Source organism: Callorhinus ursinus, unplaced genomic scaffold (genome assembly GCF_003265705.2).
Source record: "Callorhinus ursinus isolate GAN/ISIS: 27379988/994484 unplaced genomic scaffold, GSC_fseal_2.0 scaffold25, whole genome shotgun sequence".
Taxonomy (NCBI): Eukaryota; Metazoa; Chordata; class Mammalia; order Carnivora; family Otariidae; genus Callorhinus; species Callorhinus ursinus.
Window position 1 is genome coordinate 5,300,558 of NW_027397087.1, and position 21,019 is coordinate 5,321,576.

Consider the following 21,019-nt stretch of genomic DNA (forward strand, 5'->3'; position numbering starts at 1 on the left):
TCATACAGTCTCTGTCACAACTACTCAACTCTGTCATTGTAGCACTAAAGCAGCTGCAGACAACACATAACTGGTTGTGTCTGTGTCCTAATAAAACTATTTGTGGACACTGAAATTAGAATTTCATATTAATTTTCACATCATGAAATAGTCTCTAAAAATTTTTGTCAACCATTTAAAAATGTAGTAACTATTCTTAGCTCGCAGGCTGTACAAAAATAGGCAGCAGGCTGAGTTTTACTATGAGCCACAGTTTCCTAATCCTTTTGCTCTGTACAATCCTTATAAAATCTCAGATGACTGAACCAGGTGACAGTGACCCACTCTAGGTCTTAGTTTCTCCATTGATAGAATGAGGCAACTAGACTCTAAGGTCCCTTTCAGAGATGTGACCTTGAGGTTTTTGATAGGGGTACCTACCCAAAGACAAAAATGGGTTGTAAAAGGGAATCTGTGGGCTCCTTCATGGGACACTATTAAGAGATACCTCTCTCAGATAACTCCAAGAACCAAAGTCATTCAGGAATTATATTGTAAAGAACATTAGATACATAAAACTTTACAGTAAAATAATATACATATATTCATGAAACTATAAGTTTAGGGAACAGGATTAAATGAATTTCTCTATTCCAGGACTTCTCAAACCTATGCATTAGGACTATCCAAAGGAGGGGGTCTTCCAAAAACAGACTCTCAGACAAGGACTCGGGTACAGGTAGTTTATGTAAGAAGCAAAAATAGAAAACACAAATGAGACAGGGAAAATTGAGATAGGGAAAGGAAAAAAGCCCTATCACTTATGTTAGTGAACAAGTTAGCAGTGAGCAACTGGAGCTCAGTTCTGCTGGAAACTCTCTGGGAAACTATGATGTGGCTTCAGAACATTCCACAGAGAGTGGGGAGACTTAGGTATTTATCTATTAAGTCCAGCCTCCCAATGGTTAAGAGGTGTCCCTGAAGGTATGAATACTCCCACACTTCCAGGTTGTAACTGCATGGAGCCCAGAAGTTCCCAGAGTGCTAAAGAAAGCCCTCAGGCAAAGAAGAGAGTCAGCTCAAGGTAGGAAGCTATCCACATTCCAGAAACATCTACCAGGGCTAAATTCAGAGAGGGGTTGAAGAGATAAGGTGTGAGTGTTGGCTATAAAAGGTGATGGGGGGGATGGAAATCAATATTTTCTCACCTCATCTGCCCTCAAAACGCTTTCTTCCTCAAATCATCCCAACGAATCTGAGGAATTCCTTTATATATGAAGCATCTGTCCTTGGAGAGATACTGCTTTAATGTAAATACAATAGTGCCAGTGTCTGGGTAATCTTGATAAAATCAGAAGATCTCTTCTAAAATCAATGACAAGGCATACACTAAATATCAATAAGCCTCTGTCCTCTCGGGCAGAAACTAGGCCAATACGTTTCACACAGTGCCAGGCATGAGGTCAATTCCAACATGAAAAACAAAAACAAAAACAAAAACAAAACCGCAAAGAACAATTCACCTCCAAATGAGGTTGCCATCTGAAGTGAAGCATGTCGGAGGAGGGACAGAATGTTCAAAGTGTATTTGGAAGCATGACAAGGCATCACCATCTGCCATCTGAGTCCCACCTCCCCAGCCCTCTAGCCATCTGCACACCTGCTCAGGCAGGTCGCATCAGGGCAGGGATGGCCATGCCTTCATTAATGCAGTGGCAATAAAAACAAAAGCTCAGGAAATATCTCTAAGGCCTCCGACACCGTTACTTCCTTACATTTGGAATCTGTTTCCATAAAGAAACATATGGAAAAGAGATTCATAAACCTAAAGCTTAAATCTACACAGGGCTGAAGTTTCTGTGTGAGCTGAATTTTTAGACTACCAGGTCATACGTAGAAAATGAGCAAATTGTTAAAGAAATAGCAGAGCAAATGCTAAGCAGAACCTAATCTGGAATCCATTATACATATTCTCATTTTGAACTGTGATCAATATAAGAATCACCTCTTTTCTACCTTCATTCAGATTTCATCTCTAGACCCACTTTTTCCCGGAAATCTAAAATAAATCCATCCAAAACTAATTATGGAGAAGTGCCTCTAAGTGCTCAAAGCAATCAGTTCTCCTGGAGAGCCTTGCAGATAAGAGTCCAGTTTGGCTATTCCAGCTCTTTAGACCCTCCACACCAGAGACTGGGTTTATGTAAATGCAGCACACCCAAAGAGGAATAGAGCCTATCCAGGATCCATACTTGGTCTGTCTGCTCTAAGCAACAGGATATTGATTCTAAATGTTACAGAAGTTCCTCCCAGTTCAAATGTCTCTTCTTAAAAATAACTAAAAGAGTTTTTTTTTAACTTGGAAATTATAAAGATATCAAAAGTCACACTGTTAATAGGAGCTCACTGAATATATTATATGCAGTGAAATAGACATACCCTCTTCTAATTAGTTAGGTTAAGCATATGAATCTGTGTGAAGACAATCCAGCTGAGCAGTTAGATGTACAAGCTCTGAGGTCAGACTGCTTGGGTTCACCCTGGCTTCACCACTTACCAGCTGTGTGACCTGAGTCAAGTCACTCAAACTCTCTGAGACTCAGTTTCTTTGGGTATAAATGATGAATAATAGTACAAGTTAATGAAGTGCATGTAAACAAAAATACAGGTAGAGTGTTTACCATGGTATCTGGTACATAAGAGTTTTTAAACATTAGCTATTTGTAGTAGGCTGAAAAATAGCTCTCCAAAAGATATCCACATCTGAAAACCTGGAACCTAGAGTTGTTACCTTATATGGAACAAGCATATTTAAAGTAGTGATTAAGTGGGGCGCCTGAGTGGCTCAGTTGGTTAGGTTAAAAGGTCTGCCTTTGGCTCAGGTCATGATCCCAGAGTCCTGGGATCAAGCCCAGCATCAGGCTCTCCCTCCCCTTGGAGAGCCTGCTTCTTCCTCTCCTCCTGGCTCATGCTGTCTCTTGCTCTCTCTCTTTCTCTCTCTCAAATAAATAAATATAATCCTAAAAAAAAAATGTGATTAAGTTAAAGAGCTTGACATGGGGAGATTGCCTGGGTTACCTGAGTGGGCCCTAAATGCAAACACAAGTATCCTTATGAGAGGGAGTCAGAGGGGCACTTACACACACGCACACACACACACGCGCACACACACACCCACGTGTACATGAGTAAAGCCAATGTGAAGATGGAGCTGAGAGAGATTTGAAGGTGCTGGCCTTGAAGACTGGAGTAACAGGATCACAAGCCAAGGAATGTCAGCAACCACCAGAAGCTGGAAGAGGCAAGGCTAGGATTTTCCCCTAGAGGCTCCAGAGGAAGCGCAGCCCTGCCAACACCCTGATTTCTGACTAGTGATAAAGATTTCGGACTTCTGGCCTCCAGAATTGTGAGAGAATAAATTTCTGTTGTTTTCAGTCATCAAATTTCTGGTAATTTGTTAGAGCAGCCACAGGAAATGAATACACTGTTGTGATATATTTGTATCAATTCTCCACTGCTACATACCAAAACTCTGTGGTTTGAAGCAAGAATATTTGTTATCTCACAGTTTCTGTGGATCAGGAATCTCGGCACAGCTTTGCTGTGTCACTAACTCAAAGTGTCTCACAAGGCTATAATCAAGGTGTGGACTCTGGTTTCATCTTCAGGCTATCAGGATAAGGGTATAGTTCTTCACAAGTTCCCAGACTGAGGACCTCAGATTCTCACTGCATGTTGGTCAGAGGTTGCCCTCCGTTCCTTGTCACATGTCTCTCTCCCCAGAGCAGCACACAACACACACTTCATCAGAGCGAGCAAGAGAGAGAGAGAAGATAGAAGTCAACATCTTTTTTAACCTAATCTCAGAAGTGACATCCCATTACATTTGCTGCATTGTCTTTGTTCTAGAAGTGATTCACTAGGTTTAAGTCCCTTAATTGCCTAGAATAATTACTGCAAACAATCTTTTTATTTCATAGCCCTCCTTGCACTACATCATCAGCTGACCTTTTGAACACTAAACTCATCGAATTCACATCGGTCTGCTTGTTGTATAATGTAGGACTGGTAATTGTAAGAATTCCCAGTCTTTTGGTCTGCAAATGCTCAGCACAGACTTTAAAATAAAAGGGAAGCATCAACCATATTTCTGTAGCTTTACATCATTCCCATGTGTTTCTATGTAACTCCTCCAACTCTGAAAAAAACTGTCTGCTATGTAGTTGCCTAGGAATGGCTTCTACCTGCCATGGTGGTAATGGGAGGATTTTTCTAGATTTCTGTGAATTTGGCACAAGAACAACTTCCAGCCCAGAACATTTTTCATTCTCAATAGTTATTCCCTATGTCTCAATAGTTATTCCCTATGTCTCAATAGTTATTCCCTGTCACATGTGTCTCTCTCCAACCCTGGAATCTGTGACTAGCTTTCAAACTGTCCTTTTGTTTCACTAACATTTTACTGTTTGAATGTTCATACCGCTTAGATCAAGTATCATAGAACGTTTGAGCTGAAAATATCCTTTTTTAAAAGATTTATTTATTTATTTGAGAGAGAGAGATAAGGAGTGGGGGAAGGGGCAGAGGGAGAGAACATCCAAGCAGACTCCCACTGACTGCAGAGCCCATCTGGGGGCTCGATCCCAGGAACCAAGAGACCAGGGCCTGAGCAGAAACCAAGAGTTGGATGCTCAGCCAACTGAGCCACCCAGGTAAGTGCTCCTGAGCTGAAAATATCTTAAATTTCCCTAATCCACCCTCTAAGAAAAAAACCTCAGAGCAATCTCTCTCTCACATTCTCGGATACTCTCGTGCTAGTAGAGTCAGAGTTGGGTCTATTGTCTCAATTCCCAACGCAGTGAGTGCGTGTACATGTATGTGTGTGTGTTGTGCCTCACTGTGCACTGCTTTTAGACACTCTGACTAGTTTGCAAGAACACAATATGTACTGGGGAAATGTTTGTAAGCAATATCAAAATCCATGTTAGAACAACAACAAAAATATCCAAAAGAAACATAACTGTGATAAGGATTCTGAAGAGAAGAGATAATAAAGTGTGAATTTAGCCCCATGTGGAACATGAATTCTTTCTTGGCTTCATGTCCTAATATCAAAGGAGATAGAAACCCCACAGAAATTTGAACAGGGATGGCTTAACATAAATAATTATTATAAGTAATTGTTAACGATTTACAGGAAATTAGCTACCAAAAGAGAACTTTAAAGATTACCCAAGGTCTCAGTGAGAGAACCCAAGGAAGAAACACACTTGGAAGGGGTCCCTTCCCCAGGGTTTGAAATCAGACCTGATTAGAGGGCTGTGGTTGCAGCCTGCTGGGTGGCAGAGAAGTTGCTGGGCTGCCCTAGGATAAGGCTGGTGGGCAGAGAACCATGACTGGATGCCAATGAAACTCACTAGGAAGCTGCCATCAGAGGCTGCTGTGGAATTCACTGGGAAGCTGTTGGAGGTACCCACAGAACTTACCTGGAAGGCACCCACTAGGGTGGTACTAAGCTCACTGGAAAGCAGCTTTCCAGGAAGCTGCCTGCAGCTGATACCACTGACAACTGTTGAAGGTCACCTCCATGGGGTGTCCTGCAGCAGGATGGCCAAGCACCATAGGAACAAGAAGGAGGGAAAAATACATCTGCAACCGGAAGAGAAGCCCCTACCTGCAGTGTTCCTCTTTTGCCCTCTACTGACAAAATTTAACATGGTGCCAGGAAGTAAATAAAGAAATGCTTATAAGATCCATCTCTGCTATCAAGCAGGACAACAAAGAGTAGATTTGGAGCTGAGAAGCAATACATCAATTAACAGGCACAGGGTCCTCATCAGTGAAGAGGCTTGAGCTCTAGTCTCAGCAATACCAACTTGCTAACACCTAGGGACCTATCAGATACTTGATCCCCTTCATGATGCCTTGGTATTTCTCTACTTTCATTAATTCAATCTATTTTTCCTCCATTTTTTTATTTAAATCCAATTAACAGATAATGTATTATTGGTTTCAGAGGTAGAGGTCAGTGATTCATCAGTCTTATATAATACCCAGTGCTCATATCACATGCCCTTCTTAATGTCTATCACCAAGTTACCCCATCCCTCCCACCTACCTCCCCTCCAGGAACCCTCAGTTTGTTTCATGATTAAGAATCTCTTATGGTTTCTCTCTCTCTCACTCTGGTTTCATCTTGTTTTATTTTTTCCTCTCCTCCCCTATTTTGAGTTTGGTAGTCACAATGAGCCATTCTATTACTTCAACATATAACAACTGAAAATAGCAAATAAACAGAACATACTTACCAAGTTTCCAAGAGCTCACACTAATAGATTTTTCTATTTTATTTTGCCTGATACCACACTTTAAGACAATTTTTACTTGATTCTTAATGCTGTTTATGATATTGTGATTATAAGAAATACATATCTTCATCTCCCTTCCTGGCACAGGAGTTTCTGAAACACTTAGAATTTCCTAAGTGATAGAGGTAAGAAGGAATATCTTTTGTTATTCATAATCAGCCCTCCAGCAACCATACCTGAATTAATGCTAATGAGGTGACTCTTGTGGGCTACTATATTGCTTCAGGATGAAGGTTGGTTGCCAGAGAAACCAACCAGGTGATTACAGAATTGGAACTTTCAGCCCCTTTCCCCCATCTCAAGGGAAAGGTGAGCAGCTAGAGATTGAGTTCATCACCAATGAGCTTTGATTTAAGCAATCATGCCTGTGTAATGGAACCGCCTTAAAAACCCTAAACAACAGGGTTCAGAGATTTTCTGATTTGATGAATACATGCAGGAAGGGTGGTGCACCCCTTTTCCATGGGGCAGAAGCTTCTGTGCTGGGGAGACTTCTAGACTTTGCCCAATGCACCTCTTCACCTGGCTGTTCATTTGTATCCTTTATAATATCCTCTATAAAATATACTGGTAATAGTAAGTACTCTCCTGAGTTCTGTGAGCCATTCTATCAAACTACTGAACCTGAGGGGCGGTGGCGGGGGAGGGGGTCATGGAAACCCCTAATCTATAACCAGTTGGTCTGCAGTACATGCAGCTGGGACTTGAGATGGGCATCTGAAGTGGGAGCAGTCTTTGAGTCTGAGCCCTAAATCTTTGGAGTCTGTACTAACTCTGGGTACTTAGTGTCAGAAATGAACTAAATTGTAGAACACCCAACTGGTGTCCACAGAGAATTGGAGAATTGCTTGGTGTGGAAAACCCACACATTTGGTGATAGAAGTGTTGTGGGTAAAACAGCCCATTGCTGTGTAACAAATGACCGCAGACTTAGTGGTTTAAAATAACACAAATTTATTCACTTATCGCTCTGGAGGTCAGAAATCTAAAATGGGTTCTCCTGGCTGCATTCTTTCTGGAGGCTCTATGGGAGAATCCATTTGCTTTTCCATCTTGGGGAGGTGAGCTGCATTCCTTGGCTCGTGGCGATTTCCTGTAGCTTCAAAGCCAGCAGTGTACCGTCTCTCCTCTCTGACCTCTGCTCTTGTCCTCACATCGTCTGTCTGAGTCATCCCTCTTGCCTCCCTTTTATAAGGACCCTTGTGATTACAGTGGACCCACAAGATAATCCAGAATAATCTCCCCACCTGAAGATTTAATCACATCTGCGAAGTCTCTTGCCGTGGAAGGTAATATATCCACAGGTTCTAGAGATGAAGGCATGGGTATCTTTGGGAGGCCATCACTTTGTCTATCATACAATCCTTCCTAAAATTAAAGTCTCTTGAATATTGCATGATTTTTGCTTCATGTATATTTTCTCATATAATAAGGTCTCAAAACCTACCTACCCACTTTTCAAGATGCTATAATAAGTTACCAGATACCCTTGGTTTCTCTTCAGCCCCCCATTCTTACTCTTCCTAAAAAACTCATTTAATTAACTTTCACCTTCCTTGTAATTCCTATTCATTAAATAATAAAGATGATAAATTAGTTTATGAATTCATGAGCCCTAATGACACAAGTTTTCTCACAGACCCTCAATTACTCTACCAACCTCTCTATTTGAATTGTCTTCTAGAGTTAGAGGAATTTCCGAATTAATGAGCAGAGGTGCAAGGCCCATTCAGCACACGCGCACGCACAGACACCACGCACACGCGCGCACACACACACAGTCCTGTCCCACAAGCCTAAACTTGCTTATTGCATTTCCCTCTGTTCCAAGGTTTCCTTATTCTCATTCTGCTTCTCAGTATATGGCAGGAGAGAGTGTGGAATACATAATTCGAGAGTATTTAAGGAATCTCAAGACAAAGACAGTTTTCAATTAGAATACAGAGTGTCAAAATGGGACTAGAAAACAACAGTGAGATACCACCAGACACCTATTAGAATGGTCAAAATCCAAAACACTGACAATTCCAAATGCTGGCAAAGGTGTGGAGCAGCAGGTACTTTTATTTGTCGTCGGTGGAAATTCAAAATGATACAGCCACTTTAGAAGACAGTTTGGCAGTTTCTTACAAAACTAAAATACTCTTACCAGATGATATGATTATCTGCCTAGAAAACCAAAAGCATTAATTAGGGATGATTAAGCTTCTGTAACAGATAAAAGCCAAAATTTCAGTTGCTAAAAGGACACAAAGTTCATTATAGTTTAAAGCAGTAGGTGTTCAATAAGCATATGTGAAATGAATGGGCAAATTCCAACACTGTAATAGTGAAAAAAAAAAGAGGAATAATCTTAATGCTAGTTACATAAATAATGGTAACCCCATCACTTAGTAAAAATTATGCTACTATCTAAAATACATTGTATGTCTATGCATACCAACTGATAAACATAACCATGATACGTTTATGTTTTAAAGAAAGCAATTATTGTACAATATATGCAAACATTTAGAAGAATATACCATCCATTAACTGTGTAATTCTGAGGTTCTTGGTACTCAGACTGCCTGGATAATTTCCCAGGACAAACCTCCTGAGCAAAAACCTAGCCAACAGTGTCCTCCCTTCTGGGCCTGAATGGCAGCCACAAGACAGCTGTCAGGATTTAGTGGATGAAACTTGGATGCACAGACTGGGGATTCCCCAGGACTCCTCCTGGTGCAGAGCAAAGCCAGGGCTGAAAAGACAACAGGGTAAACCATAGGCCAGGGACCTCCATTTGTCCTTTTGCTCCAGGTCCCTCAAATGTTAGATAAGCCTGCCTGAACTTAACCACAGCAACCTTTTCTACCAAAGCCAGAGTTTCCACTTCCGGCAGCAGGGTCTGGGGAAGGGGCGGCAGGTGCCATGTCCGGCCACGAAGGTGGCAAGAAGAAGCCCCTGAAGCAGCCCAAGAAGCAGGCCAAGGTGATAGACGAGGAAGATAAGGCATTCAGGCAGAAACAGAGGAGCAGAAGAAACTCGAGGAGCTAAAAGCGAAGGCCGTGGGGAAGGGCCCCCTGGCCACAGGTGGAATTAAGAAATCTGGCAAAGAGTAAGCTGTTCCTTGTGCCCAAGGCAATGATGATCCTTAATTCCATTCCTGTTTAAACATCTGGATTCCCTGTCATAGCATCTGTTGCTACCTATAGCTGGAATGAAGTGTTGTCTTAGATCCTGTTGTACATTTAAGAATAAATTTTTGTAAAAAAAAATAAAATAAAATAACCAAAGCCAGAGTTTTACCAATGCTGGTAATTCTTTTTAGTCTCATGTTGGCCTAACTGCACTTCCCATCACTGGACTGGGCTTTCCTACAGCAGAAACCGACTGCTTTCTGAAGGCTACAAACCACCGGCTGGGACACAAACACCAAATGTCATCCTGTCTCAGACACCACCAGGGCCTAATGCTTCTGCCAGGCTAAAAAGTCATTTGATGGCAGAAATCCAGGCAGCATCTTGAGGCCAGTTAATTCAGCCATGCCTGTCACTAACTGTCATCCTTTGCCCGGCCGGACCCAAAGTGCAAGTTCCTCTGGTCATTTGCTCTTTCTTCTCTTCCCCCCCCGCCCCCACCCAGTTCAGTTCTCTGTTCACCCCAAATCCACCTTTCATCCTCCCATTATTGACAAATCCATCAGCCCTTCTCATGTGACTCTGTGGGATCCTCATTCTTTGTCAACCACCACTGAATTTCCACCTTTCCCCCAAATACTCCCTCTACCTGTTTGTTTCCACTTCCGATCCTGGGTTGTTCACTGTCCCTCTGCCCATATGATGGGGGGAGAGGGGGTTGGAGATATCCATCACGTTTTTCTTGCTCTACACTGCTGCCTTCAGACTACTACCCCTCCACCTGTTTATACAAACACATCTCTATTGAGGGTTATATCATCTGTCTGTAGCTCCCACTCCTTCCCTTGCCATTGTTATTACTGACTTTCTAGTTACTACATATATTTTTTTATTAACATATAATGTATTATTTGTTTCAGAGGTACAGGTCTGTGATTCATCAGCCTTGCACAATTCACAGCACTCACCATAGCACATACCCTCCCCAATGTCCATCACCCAGCCACCCCATCCCTCCCACCCCCCACCACTCCAGCAACCCTCGGTTTGTTTCCTGAGGTTAAGAGTCTCTTGTGGTTTGTCTCCCTCTCCGGTTTCGTCTTGTTTCATTTTTCCACTACTTGTATTCCTTACAGATTTGAGCATCTGTACCATCTCATTACCTTCCTTTCTTCTCTAGTGCGGTCATCTTTCAAGGTTCTAGGTGAATCTGATGTCCTTATGCACAACCTATCTGACATTACAGTTCCTTGACCTCCACTCTATTTCAGCCATCTACTGCTATTCCAAATCCAGTTCTTTGCTATTTCCAGAACTATTCCACCTTCTAAACCAAAATCCTCATATCCACTTCCAAACTGCACCTTCCCACTTTTTCTCTTTATTCTCAGTCTCTATTCTTATACCGCATCAATGCCTCCAAGACTTTAATCCCACATCTCCCCTCATCTGTCTGCCCCTGTCTATTAATTGGACTTCCTGTCATCCTCCAATCATCACTGAAAACAAAAATATGATTGTGTCACTCTCCTACTTAAAATTCTTCAAAGGCTCTTCATATGTTTTAAAAATTTCAAATTTCTGGGGCACCTGGGTGGCTCAGATGGTTAAGCGTCTGCCTTCGGCTCAGGTCATGATCTCAGGGTCCTGGGATCAAGTCCCACACCAGGCTCCTTGCTTAGCAAGGAGCCTGTTTCTCCCTCTGCCTGCCACTCCCCCTGCTTGTACTCTCCCTCTCTCTCTCTGGCAAATAAATAAATAAAATCTTAAAAATAAATAAATAAAATTTTCAAATTCCTTAGACAAAGAATTCTTTCTAACTTTGTAATTTGGCCTGGCCTGACCACTCCAGCCTTGTTTCACCCACCACCCCAACACATGTCCTGCACTCCATCCAGTTTTGTGGACCTAGTTGCAGTTCCATTTATCCATCCTCCAGAATGCCCTTCTCTACTCTCTCCTCTTGGCTAACTCAAAAATGTTTAATTTTTTAAATTAAACTTTTTACTTTAAGGTATTTATAGATTCACATACAGTTTAAGACATAATACAGAGATAACCCAAGATAACCCAATGCAGAGATAACCAAGTAAAGATAACCCCTTTACCCAGTGTTGCCTAATGGTAACATCACGCAAAACTATACTATGGTATCAGAACCAAGAGACTAATACTAATACTGACATCATCAAGATACAGAAGAGTTCCATCACCCCAAGGATCTCTCATATTGCCCCATGATAGTCATGCTCACTTCTCTCCCACCCCTGGCCCCTTCTTAATCCCTGGCAACCATTAATTTGTTCTCCCTTTTTATAATTTTGTCATTTCAAGAATGCTGTATGAAAGATATTATATAGTTTGTAACCCTTTGAAAAATTGGCTTTTTTCACACAATTCTCTGGAGAATAACTCCATGTTGTTGCAGGTATCAATAGTTCATTCCCTGATTGCTGAATAGTATGACATGGAGTGGATGTACCTGTTCATCTATTGACCCATTTTTCAACCATGAGCCCATTAAAATCATACGGGTTGTTTAAAGTTTTTTCTTTCCTATTATGAATATAGCTGCTATAAACATTCATGTAAGTGTTTTTATGTGAATTTAAGTTTTCATTTCTTTCAGATAAATATTCAAGAGTATAACTGCTGGATCATATGGTTGTTGCATGCTTAGTTTTTGGCTTTGTTTTTGTTTGTTTATTTGTTTTTAAGAAACTGCCAAAATACTTCCTAGAGACAGAATGTGACATTTCACATTTCTACTAGTGGTAAACAAATGATCCAGTTTCTCCACATCCTCACCAGCATTTGGTGTCATTTTATTTTAGCCACTCTGATGGGTATAAATGATACCTCATCGTGGTTATAATTTGCATTTCCCTAATAGCTACTGAGGTTAAACACCTTTTCATGGGTTTATTTTCCACCTATATGTCCTCTTTAGTGAAATGTCTCTTCATGGGCTTTTTTCTCATTGGATTTTTTTTAACCATTGAGTTTTAAGAATTGTTTATATATTCTAGATACTAGTCTTTTGTCAGATATGTGATTTCTAAATATTTTCTCTCATTCTGTAACTTACCTATTCATTCTACCAATTGGCTCTTCCATGGAGAAAAAAGAAATATTTTAATTTTGATTAATTCTAATTTATCAAATTTTCCTTTTATGGATAATGCTTTTAGTGCCAAGTCTCAGAACTGTTTACCTAGCCCTAAATCCTAAAGATTTTCCTTTTTTTCTTAAAGCTTTATGGTTTTACATTTTCTATTTAACTCCATGATCCATTTTGAGTTCATTTTTGTATAAGTATGAGGCTTAGATCAAGGTTTATTTTTTGCCTACAAATGACCAATGACTCCAGCACTATTTGTTGAAAAGGCTGTCTTTCCTCCATTAAATTGATTTTCCTCCTTTGTCAAAAGTAAGTTCAACATATTTATGTGTATTTATTCTGGCTTCTCTATTCTGTTCCATTGATTTATATATCTATTCCTCCACTAATACCACACAATCTTCGTAACTATTATTAAATAATAAGTCTTAAAATCACATAGACTGAATCCTCCAGCTTTTTGTCATTGTCAAAACTGTCCTATCTACATTAGTTCTTCTGCCTTTCTATATAAATTTTAGAATAATTTTGTCTATATCTACAAAAACATCTTGGAGGGATTTTAATAGGGAGTACATTAAACCTGCACATCAATTTAGGAAGAATTGACATCTTTACTTTGTCGAATCTTCTAATCCATAAAGAGAGTATGTTGCTCCATGCCATTAATTTTTGATTTGACTCATCAGCATTTTGTAATTTTATTTAGCACACAAGTCCTATACGTGTTTTGTTACATTTGCACCTTCACTATTTTATTTTTTAAACGATTTAAAATAGTGTAATATTTTTAGTTTTAGAGTCAATATGTTCATTGCTAGTATATGGAAATACAATTGATTTTTGTATGTTGATCTTGTACCTCCTACCCTGCTGAACCCATTTATTAGTTCTGGGGTCTTTCTTTCTTTCTTTCTTTCTTTTTTTTTTTTTAGATTCCTTTTCTTGATAGAAAATCATGTCACCTGCAAATAAGGACAGTTTTATTTCTCCTTTTCTGATCTGCATGCCTTTTTTTCTTGCCTTATTGCACTGTTAGAACTTCAATCACTATGTTGAGTTAAGAGTGGTAAGAGCAGGTTATCTTTGTCTTGTTTCTGATCTGTGACAGAAAATATTCAGTCTTTCACCAGTAAGTATAATATCAGGTATAGGTTTTTCATAGATGTTCTTTAACAAGTTGAGAAAGTTACCCTCTACCACTATTTTTCTAAGAATTTTTATCCTGAATAAATGTTGAATTTTGCCCGATGTTTCTTCTATATCAATTGATATGATCATATGATTTTTCTTCTTTATCTTGTTAATATGACAGAATACATTGATTGATTTTTTAATACTGAACCAGCTTTGCATCCCTGAAATAGACTCTGCTAGGAAATGGTGTATAATATTTTTGTATATTGATGAATTCTATTCGCCCATATATTGTTAAGGATTTCTGCATCAATATTCATAAGGGACAATGGTCCATAGTTTTCTTTTTTGGTACTATCTTTGTCCAGTTTTAGAATCAGGGTAATTATAGCTTCATAAAATGAATTAGGAAATACTTTCTTCTCTCCTATTTTCTGGTAAAGATGATATAGAAATGATGTTAATTCATATTTAAATGTTTGGTAAAACTCTCCATTGAAACCATTTGGGTCTGAAAATTTCTGTTTGAAGAGTTTTGGTTTTAGTTCTAGTTTTCCATTACAAATTCCATATCTTTAATAGTTATATGCCCTTATAACTATTTAATATTGGATGACAGTTTGTGTTTTTTGAGGAATTTGTTCACCTAAGTTGTCAAATCTATAAGTACAGTTGTTCATAGTTTTCCTTTATTATCCTTTCAGTATGTGCAGGGTCTGTAGTGATATCCCCTGTTTCATCCCTGTTACTGGTAATTTGTTTCTTCTTTATTTGTTAATCAGTTTTGTTAGAGATTTATCAATTTTATGGATCTTTTCAAAGAACTAAGCTCTTTATTAAATTGGTTTTCTCCATTTTTTTTCTGTTTTCAATTTCATTTATTTCTGCTCTTATTTTTTTTCTTCCTTTTGCTTGCTTTAGATTTTGCTCTTTTGGGGGGGAACATGGGGGTTCTTGAGGTGGGAGCTTGGATAATTGATTTGAACCTATCCTACTTTCCTTTTATTTTTTTTAAGTTTTATTCATTTAAGTAATCTCTAGCCCACATGGGGCTCAAACTCATGACCCCAAGACTAAGAGTTGCACGCTCTTCCAACTGAACCAGCCAGACACCCCTGAACCTATCCTGTTTTCTAACGTAAGCATTTAATGATATAAATTCCCCTCTTACTACGACTTCAGCTATCTTTCAGGAATTTTGATTATGTTTCATTTCCATTTTTATTCAGTTCATCAGTTTACTTTTTAATATTTTTTTCCCTTGAAACTTCTTCTTTGACCTACAGATTATTCAGAGGTATGTTGTTTATTTCCCATGCTTATCTTTCTGTCACCGATGTCTACTTTCCTTATATTGCAGTTGGAGGACACATTCTGTATGATTTCCAGGCTCCTAAATTTGTTAAAGTTTCTTTTATGGCCATGGATATGATCTATCTTAGTATACGCTCCATGGGCACTTGAAAAGAATATGCATTTTGCTGTTTCAGGGAGGAGTGTTCTATAAACACCAATTGGAGCGGGCGCCTGGGTGGCTCAGTTGGTTAAGTGACTGCCTTCGGCTCAGGTCATGATCCTGGAGTCCCTGGATCGAGTCCTGCATCGGGCTCCCTGCTCAGCAGGGAGTCTGCTTCTCCCTCTGACCCTTCCCCCTCTCATGTACTTTCTCTCTCTCTCATTCTCTCTCTCTCAAATAAATAAATAAAATCTTTAAAAAAAAAAAACACCAATTGGATCAAATTGATTGATGGTACTAATGAGTTCTTCTATATCTTAGCTGATTTTTTGCCTAGTTTTTCTATCAATTATAAAGAGAGAGATGTTAAAATCTCCAACTATAATTAAAGATTTGTCTATTTCTCCTTCTAGTTCTATCAGGTTTTATTTCACATATTTTACAGTTCTGTTGTTTGGTGCATACATATTTAAGATTGCCATAGGATTTTTTTGGTGGTTGGCCCTTTTACATTATACAATATCCCTCTCTTTCTCTAGTAAATTTCTTTGCTTTGAAATCCACTTTATCTGATATTAATATAGACACTCCTGCTTCCTTTCAATTAATGTTAATATAATATCTCTTGTTCCATCTTTTTATTTTTAATATAGCTATACTGTTAAATTTCAGGTGAGTCTCCTATGGGCAGCATGTAGTAGGATCATGTTTTTCAATTCACTCTATCAATATCTGTCATTTAACTGATGCATTTGGACAGCTTATTTTAATATAATTATTGACATATTAGGGCTTATACCATGTCATTTTTGTTTTCTGTTTTATTTTTCATTTGTTTTCTTTTTCTTGCCTTCCTACGAATTGCTTGAACATTTTTTACAATTCCATTCTGATCTATAGTATTTTTGAGTATATCTCTTTGTACAGACCTTTTTAGTGGTTGTTCTAATATATTACATGATATATATACAACATAGTCTACTAGTCCTTTTACCAGTTTGAGTAAGGTGTAGAAACCTTACCACTGTTTTATCCTTTTATCCTCTTCTTTTTATTATAATTATATTAAATAACTCCTCTATTTACAGTAAGAATCTTGTCAGAAGTGTTATAATCTTTGTGTCAACTATCAAATATATTTTAGAAAACTCCAAAACAGGAGGAAAGTCTATTGTATTTACCTATATTTCTGCTTACCATAGTCTTCCTTCCTCCGTGATATTCTAAGATTTTTTTTTTTTTTAATCATTTCTCTGGCAGAAAGAAAAGAAAAAGAAAGGATGACTAAAACTTCCTAAGCTATTCTTTTAGGTTAGGTCTACTAACAACAAGTTCTCTTAGCTTTCCTTCATCCAAAATTGTTTTAATTTCTACTTCATTCCTGAAAGATATTTTTGTTGGGTATAGGATCCTGGACTGACAGGTCTTTTCTTTCAGCACTTAAGACAGATATTGTATTCATTTCTTTTGTCTCCACAGTTTCTGATGAATATCTGCTATCATTCAAATTGTTCTTCCCCCATAGGTCAGGTGTCATTTCCCTCTCACTGCTTTCAAGTATTTTCTTTGTCTTTAGTCCTTCACAAATATGACTACGATGTATGTTATTGTGTCTTCTGGTGTATCCTGTTTAGGGTTAGCTCAGCTTCTTGAATCTGTAAGTTTTGGGTTTGGTTTTGTTTTTTGCTCTATTTAGAAAGTTTTCAGCCATTATCTCTTCAAGTACTTTTAAAATCTTGCCCTTTTTCTCCTTTCCTTCCAGGACTCTAATGACACTGTGTTATATCTTTTGTTAGTCCCACAGGTCTCTGATGCTCTGTTTATATTGTTCAGTGTGTTTTCTCTCTGTTGTTTAGATTAGGTAATTTTTATTGATCTATTTTCCAGTTCATTGATTCTTTCCTCTGACCTCCCCATTCTTCTGTTGAGACCATCAACTGAGCTTTTCATTTCAGTTACTGTATTTTTCAGTTGCATTATTTCCATTTAGTTCTTTATATCTTCTATTTCTTTGTTGAGAAGGTTTTTTTTTTCATTTATTTCATGCATGTTCATAATTACTCTGAAGGATTTTTATGAGAGTGGCCTTAAAATCTTTGGCAGATGATTCTAATATTTCTTTCATCTCAGTTTTGGCATCTTTTGAGTGTCTTTTCTCATTCAGTAAGAGATTTTCCTGGTTATTGATACGAGTGATTTTTTTAATTAAAATTTGGATATTTGGTATGATGTTATTTTATAATGTTATAAGACTGTTTTATCTGGCTTTCTCTGACACCACTTCAGCAAGGTAAGGGGTTGGGGGGTAGGTATCACTAGCTTATTACTGCCAGGTCTACAACTACTTCATTGTCCTGACAACAGTTTGATATTTAAAATATGAGTGTATTATTTTTTCAGAAAAAATAAAACATGTGTTTTGAAAAATTAGTTCAACAATACATTCCTCCAGGAAGCCTTTCCTAATCCTTTAATCCTGGGTTAGGGCTCCTTCCTCCATGTGTTTCCAGGTCTACCTATACTTGTCTCATTGTGGAATTTTCACACTATTTTGTAGATGCCTGTCCACTTGTCTGTTTCCACTAAACTGCAAGCTTGGTGACAGTACTGACTCTGTCTTACTTGATGTTACATCCTATACTAGAATAGTGTCTGACGTATAATTGTCACTCCATAAATATATTTTGAAAAGCTATCATTTTGCTGTCCAAATCTTCAGGAGCTTGTTAGTAACTTCCAGAGGAAAGTTTGCATTCAGTTTGTTACTGAAGACTGTGCAGTCGGGCTCACTAACCTCTGGATGAGGAGCTCCCACAATTACCCTATGTAAATCCCTTCTTCAACCAAAAAGGTCACCTTGTCTCCAGAACCCTCCTACCAGCATGCATTTCTACCTACCAGTCTGGAGGATGGTACAGAAGGATCTTATATCTTATCTCCATCATTTTTAGAATCCTTTTCCTAATCACCTTGACATGCTTGATCATAGTATTTGTACATTAGAACCATCTTTAACATACACTGACTCATTTTATTTCTTTCTAAGTATATCATTATCCCCAGGATCTCCACAGCTACAAGATCCTTGCAGATAGTATCTACCTCTTTTGTCATTAACATATGGCATGGTATCTTGCAAATAAGTACTCAATAAACATTTGTTGTTGAAGGAAAAGAAAAATTTTAATTTAGGATGTTTTAAGGGGATCCAATATTAAGCTACAAGTTTTATAAATTGGTTTCTCCAACTATCTCATCTCCTTACTCAGTGTAACAGAGTAACTAGATCCAGTCACTTAACCCCCTATTTTTTACTTTCTTCAACAGTAAAATGAGAAAAAACTTGATCATACATAGACACCTTAAAAGATATTTAAGGTCAGTGGTGATTATGACTAAATGGTGTTTAACAGAATTGGTTTTGTCTGTGCATTTGTTAGAGATAGCTCAAAAAAACAGTTTCATAGGTAACAGGCTGAGCAAATAAGCTTAAGAGTTCAGAAATGAGTTACTAACTCCACATTAGTTCATCCTGTTTTAAGCCTCATTATATGGCAGCTGCCCCATGGGACAAACCTCTGACTTGAGTGACTGGCTCAGCCAGTGTTGACATTCCTTTCAATAATTCTCAGCAAACATATCTACCTGTACAAACTCGCTTGTGCTCATGGATTAATTTTTCTATGAAATGTCTCAAACACAAATATTTTGGAAGTGAGTACAACACAGGGTCTGTTTGCAGAGTTACATTTTGGAAAAAAAAAAAAAGTCCAGATAATTCTGGTTGCATAAAGGGCTTCCTCCAAAAGGGCACGAAGTCAAGCATTAATAATTAGTGGGAGATAGAGTCTACAGAGCAGCCATGGGAGAAAGTGAGAGGCAAAACACAGGGCAGCAAACAGTTGAAGAAAACTGCCCTTGCTTCCTGGAAAGGGTCTTCAGCTCACTTGGTGCAAAACAGCAAGTCCTATTAGGCTCCAAAAACTTCTTTCATAAAATCACAGAATGGACCACAAAGAACTTCTTTGACACAAACAAGAAAGGAAAACAAGAAAGTCAGAAAAATCATTCAAATGAAGACTTATCTTTGAGCCTATACTCAATGGAACCTAAAGGTGGAGCTTCAGGTTCTGCAGAAATACTGTTATAACTCAATAGAAAATAATTTTAGCAGTTTCTGTAGGAGGAAAGAAGGAAAGAGAAGCAGATGAATCAGACTAGCTTGGGTATATAAAAGGAGCGGTGGGAGTAGTAATGATCTAGGATAAAGTGGAGAGAAGAGGGAGTCAAATGGAAAGTTATTTGGCTCTCTGTGTTTGACATAATTTTAACACTTGACCCCCAATGTCAATTAGGTCTCAATTAGAGCTGCTATTATGTATATGTATATCTACACACACACACACACACACACACACACACACACACACACACACACACAGTGGCTTCCTGCTGATAAATTACTATTCCAAGAAGTGTAATTTGGGAAATCGGTATTGTAAAATGGATTTCATCACTAATTCAACTCTCTCAGAATTGAGAAGCTTGAAGAGAAAAGTACTGAATAACTGATATGCATTCATAATGCCTGGAAATGATGTGCATTTTATACCAATAAAAAGGATGTAGTTTCCTACTGTGGAAAATTTGCTGTTACAGAATGTTTTGGGTAAAATATCCCAGATAAAGAATTGACTTTCCCTTTCCTACCATATAAAATCTCATGGAATTCACTCCATTATCTTCTGGGGTATATAAGAATTTATTACTCATTTGCCCTTGAGTAGGACAAAATCTTTCTAACTCTTAAGAACTGTTTATTTCCTGCCCTCCAAACTACCTGGTAAGAAGGAGCTACTTTACATTTATTTGTAGGCTCCCCTCTTCCCAGGGTCTGCAATATAACTTTCAGAAGATTTTGACAAAGCTAACCTTAACTGATGATCTCCTTCTGCCCCGACAGTTGAATCTCACTAACTGATCAGAGAGACCCAGGCCAGAACTTGTAGCAAAGTTCTGATCATCGCATCCCTTTTGGCTTTTTCTTTTTGCCAGTCTTAGTCCCTGTCCAGAACTCAAAGGTTAAGCCATGATCCTGGGCACTACCCTAGATTTCCTCTTCCTCACCTTCCAACCGAATAATCATCAAATTCCAGCAACTTTACCTCTTAAATATCTCTTAAATCCAATTCTCACTCACCCCAACCTGGGCCACCATCAATTCACATGTGTATTATAATCATAACCTCTAAATTCCTCTCCCAGCCTCCAAATTTGCCTCTTGCAAGTTATTCAATATGTTGCAGCCAGAGTATTCATTCTAAAGTATCCATTCTCTTCTTAAAGCCCTTTAGAAAATTCCTCTTTCTCCCCAAAGTCCAACTCCTTAACAAGAATCAAGAGCTCAGGGGTGCCTGGGTGGCTCAGTTGGTTAAGCCGCTGCCTTTGGCTCGGCTCATGTCCTGGGATCTAGCCCTCCATTGGGCTCCTTGCTTAGCAGGGAGCCTGCTTCTCCCTCTCCCTCTGCAGCAACCTTTGCCTGTGCGCTTTTGTTCATGCTCACTTGCTCACTCACTCTCTCTCAATGACCCCAGCCTCCTGGTATTCACATCCTTATGTAGTGCACCCACATTGTATCAGTACTGGTTTGTGTGACCAACAGCATACAGAAGTAATGACATATCACTTTTGAGCCTAGATCATAAAAGTCATTGTATCTTCTGGCTTTTGCCCTCTTTTGAATCACTTACCTGGAAAAAGTTAGCTGCCATGTTATAAGCAACCTTGTGGACCCACGTGGTGAAGAACCAAGGTCCCTGGTCTACAGCCAGTGAAGAAC

At 38.8% G+C, this 21,019-nt stretch overlaps 1 pseudogene; it reads left to right on the forward strand.

Annotated features, from left to right (window-relative positions):
* Positions 1-9,233: 9,233 nt before the first annotated feature.
* Positions 9,234-9,448, forward strand: LOC112833466 (translation machinery-associated protein 7-like; annotated as a pseudogene).
* Positions 9,449-21,019: the final 11,571 nt, after the last annotated feature.